This window comes from Triticum dicoccoides, chromosome 5B (genome assembly GCF_002162155.2).
Source record: "Triticum dicoccoides isolate Atlit2015 ecotype Zavitan chromosome 5B, WEW_v2.0, whole genome shotgun sequence".
NCBI lineage: Eukaryota > Viridiplantae > Streptophyta > Magnoliopsida > Poales > Poaceae > Triticum > Triticum dicoccoides.
The window spans coordinates 633,480,388-633,485,307 of NC_041389.1; positions in this window are offsets into that span (position 1 = coordinate 633,480,388).

The following is a 4,920-nucleotide window of genomic DNA, read 5'->3' on the forward strand; positions in this document are numbered from 1 at the left end:
GTGGGACTGGATTGTAGCATGGGATTTTAGGATACTAGGGGCTTTGTTCATGCATTTTTGCTTGAAGAAACATGTCTACTACTTTGGGATGGTGCTCTAATGGTACACCGCCATCGTTTTGAGGCCCTTGACAGAAAATTGAGAGATATACTTTCAATGAACGACAGCAACAAATATACTCTTCCTTTTGATATTCTACAATACAAGAAAACTTTTATGCTACATTGAGTTGGTCTCTCACACAAAAACAACAGCCGGACAAATCACAGCTAAACCGACGATGGGCAATTTCACGAGCACCGCAGACCGCCGCGGCTTCGCACGGCGAGTATAGTTTAGACCGGCAATGGTTACACTAGTAGAAAACAGGCCTTTGGTTCAGGCCTGGCCAGCCCATTAGTCCCGGTTCTTCATGAACTGGGACCCATGGGGGGCATTAGACCCGGTTCATGAGCCCAGGGGGCTGGCCAAGGCCTGGTGGGCATTGGTCCCGGTTCGTCTGGACCCATTTATCCCGGTTCTAGGCACGAACCGGGACCAGTGGGCCGAGCTCCTGGCCCACATCCATTCGTGTCGGTTCGTGCCTTAAACCGGTATAGAAGGAGGGGCTTTAGTCCCGGTTTATGCCACGAACCGGGATAAATAATTTGCTTATATATTACATCGCCGTGGCAGAGCACTCTGTTTTTTCTGGCCGGCTAGGGAAGGTCATTTGGGTGCTCTAGCTCACCTCCTATGCACATGAGGTGTTCGATGAAATGTCTGAGCCACACTAGTTAAGCTTTCTCCTCTTGAAGCTCAACCTCGGAGCTCCATTTTTTCCGAGATTTGTTTAGATTTAGCGGTTCGTCATGCCTCGTCCCCGTTTTCACCGCCGTTGATCGCCCGCGCCGATCTCGTCGCCGGCACCACCGTGGTGAGCCTCTTGTTCTTATCTTCTTTCTGATTTTCTTACTTTAGATAGATACTTGTCTGATTTTCTTACTTTAGATAGATATTTGTTTGATTTTCTTACTTTTGACACACATAATTATATATAATGCACGCAGATGAACCGCCAATGGATGTATGGTGACAGACACACCTCTGAGTACATTAAGGGCGTGCATAATTTTCTCGAAGTGGCTGAGGGAAACAAGCAGAATGGTTTTATGTGTTGTCCATGCCCTAAATGTGGGAATACGAAGTCTTACTCTGACCGGAAAATCCTTCACATCCACCTGCTTTACAAGGGTTTCATGCCACACTATAATGTTTGGACGAGGCACGGAGAAATAGGGTTTATGATGGAAGATGACAAAGAAGAAGAGGACGATGACAACTATGTGCCCCCTGAATACAGTGATGCTGCAACAGGGGGAGCTGCTGAAGATCAAGACGAACCAGACGATGTGCCCGATGATGCTGCAACGAGGGAAGCTACTGAAGATCAAGAGGAACTAGACGATGTGCCCGATGATGATGATCTCCGTCGGGTCATTGTTGATGCAAAGACGCAATGCGAGAGTCAAAAGGAGAAGCTGAAGTTCGATCACATGTTAGACGATCACAAAAAAGGGTTTTACCCCAATTGCGAAGATGGCAACACAAAGCTGGGTACCGTACTGGAATTACTGCAGTGGAAGGCAAAGAATGCTGTGCGTGACAAAGAATTTGAGAAGCTACTGAAAATATTGAAGAAGAAGCTTCCAAAGGATAATGAATTGCCCGATAGTATGTACGCAGCAAAGAAGGTCGTATGCCCTCTAGGATTGGAGGTGCAGAAGATACATGCATGCCCTAATGACTACATCCTCTACCGCGGTGCGTACAAGGATTTGAACACATGCCCGGTATGCGGTGCATTGCGGTATAAGATCAGACGAGATGACCCTGGTGATGTTGACGGCGAGCCCCGCAGGAAGAGAGTTCCTGCGAAGGTGATGTGGTATGCTCCTATAATACCACGGTTGAAACGACTGTTCAGAAACAAAGAGCATGACAAGTTGATGCGATGGCATAGTGAGGACCATAAGAAAGACGGGAAGTTGAGAGCACCCGTTGACGGGTCACAGTGGAGAAAAATTGAGAGAGAGTACTGGGCTGAGTTTGCACGTGACCCAAGGAACGTATGGTTTGGTTTAAGCGCAGATGGCATTAATCCTTTCGGGGAGCAGAGCAGCAGTCACAACACCTGGCCTTTGACTCTATGTATGTATAACCTTCCTCCTTGGATGTGCATGAAGCGGAAGTTCATTATGATGCCAGTTCTCATCCAAGGCCCTAAGCAACCCGGCAACGACATTGATGTGTACCTAAGGCCATTAGTTGAAGAACTTTTACAGCTGTGGAATGGAAACGGTGTACGTGCGTGGGATGAGCACACACAGGAGGAATTTAACCTGCACATGTTGCTGTATGTATCCATCAACAATTAACCCGCTCTCAGTAACCTTTCAGGACAGACAAACAAGGGATACCACGCATGCTCACACTATTTAGCTGACACCTAAAGTATATACCTGGACAAATGTAGGAACAATGTGTACCCGGGCCATCGTCTATTTCTTCCGACCAACCATCAATGTCGAAAGAAAGGCAAGCATTTCAAAGGCGAGGCAGATCACCGGAAGAAGCCCGCCATGCGTACCGGTGATCACGTACTTGCTATGGTCAATGATTTACACGTAATCTTTGGAAAGGGTCCCGGTGGACTAGCTGTTCCGAGTGACGATGGGGGACACACACCCATGTGCAAGAATAAATCTATTTTTTGGGACCTACTCTACTGGAAAGTCCTAGAGGTCTACTCTTCGATCGATGTGATGCACGTGACGAAGAACCTTTGCGTGAACCTGCTAGGCTTCTTGGGCGTGTATGGGAAAACAAAAGATACAACTAAGGCACGGGAGGACATGCAATGTTTGCATGAAAAAGATGGCATGCCTCCAAAGCAGTATGAAGGTCCTGCCAGCTACGCTCTTACCAGAGAATAGAAGGAAATCTTCTTTGAATGCCTGCTTAGTATGAAGGTCCCGACTGGCTTCTCGTAAAATATAAAGGGAATAATAAATATGCCAGAGAAAAAGTTCCAGAACCTAAAGTCTCATGACTGCCACGTGATTATGACACAACTGCTTCCGGTTGCATTGATGGGGCTTCTACCGGAAAACGTCCGATTAGGCATTGTGAAGCTATGTGCATTCCTCAATGCAATCTCTCAGAAGGTGATCGATCCAGAAATCATACCAAGGCTAAGGAGTGATGTGGTGCAATGTCTTGTCAGTTTCGAGCTGGTGTTCCCACCATCCTTCTTCAATATCATGACGCACGTCCTAGTTCATCTAGTTGACGAGATTGTCATTCTGGGCCCCGTATTTCTACACAATATGTACCCCTTTGAGAGGTTCATGGGAGTCCTAAAGAAATATGTCTATAACCGCGCTAGGCCAGAAGGAAGCATCTCCATGGGCCATCAAACAGAGGATGTCATTGGGTTTTGTGTTGACTTCATTCCTGACTTTAAGAAGATAGGTCTCCTTGAATCGCGGTATGAGGGGAGATTAACTAGAAAAGGCACGCTTGGAAGGGACTCAATAATATGCATGGACGGATATTCTTGGTCTCAAGCACACTACACAGTTCTATAGAACTCTACCTTGGTGACCCCGTATGTTCATGAACACAGGAACAGTCTGCGCTCCAAACACCCGGAGCAGTGCGACGACTGGATTACATGTGAACACATCAGGACTTTCAGAAGTTGGTTGGAAACACGTCTTAGAGGTGACAACACTGTTTGTGATGAATTGTACTTGTTGTCAAGGGGACCATCTTCTACTGTATTGACTTACAAAGGATACGGGATAACTGGGAATACATTTTACACGATCACCCAAGATCAAAAGAGCACCAACCAAAACAGCGGTGTCCGCTCTGATGCAGCAACCGAGAGGGGAAAAGACACATATTATGGCTACATAGTGGACATATGGGAACTTGACTACGGACATGATTTTAAGGTCCCTTTGTTTAAGTGCAAATGGGTCAATCTGTCAGGTGGCGGGGTATAGGTAGACCCACAGTACGGAATGACAACAGTGGATCTGAACAATCTGGGGTACATTGACGAACCGTTTGTCCTAGCCAATGATGTGGAATAGGTTATCTATGTGAAGGACATGTCTACCAAACCGAGAAAAAGAAAAGATAAGGAAGCGAATACATCATACGATGAGCCAAAGCGCCACATAGTTCTATCAGGAAAAAGGGACATCTTAGGAGTGAGGGCAAGACAGACATGTCCGAACATTATGAAAAGTTTCATGAAATTCCTCCCTTCAAAGTCAAGGCTGACCCAAGCATCCTGATAAATGATGAAAATTATCCATGGTTACGGAGCAATAAGGAAAGGACACAAGCGAAGAAAAAGTGAAGACTTTCTCCACAACTTTCAACCTTTTCGTAGTTCATTTGAAATGCCTGTTGTAACAGACAAGTTTCCGTATGAAATCTTGATACTTCGAAGGAGATTGTCCGTTTTGTACATGAAGTGCATCCAGTTTTTGCCGTAACCCTCTAACCTTTCTTGCACATGCTATGTGGATGAAATGATGATACCATGCCAACTTCCAACCTTTTCAGAGTTCATTTGAAATGTTTTTCAATTTCAGGGTCTTATAGCTCAAAATAATCAGTAAATGCATGAAAAATAACAAATGAAGTCACAAAGGATTGAAAATTGATGATGTGGCTTTGAACGGTGCATTTTGAACACACAAAAAGTCAGGAGTTCAAATAAGTTTAAAAAAATGAAATCCCTGTGTAACAGATGAGTTTCCGTATGAAACCCTGATACTTCGAAAGAGATTGTCCATTTTGTACACGAAGTGTATCCAGTTTTTCCCATAACCCTCTCAACTTTTTAGCACATGCTATGTG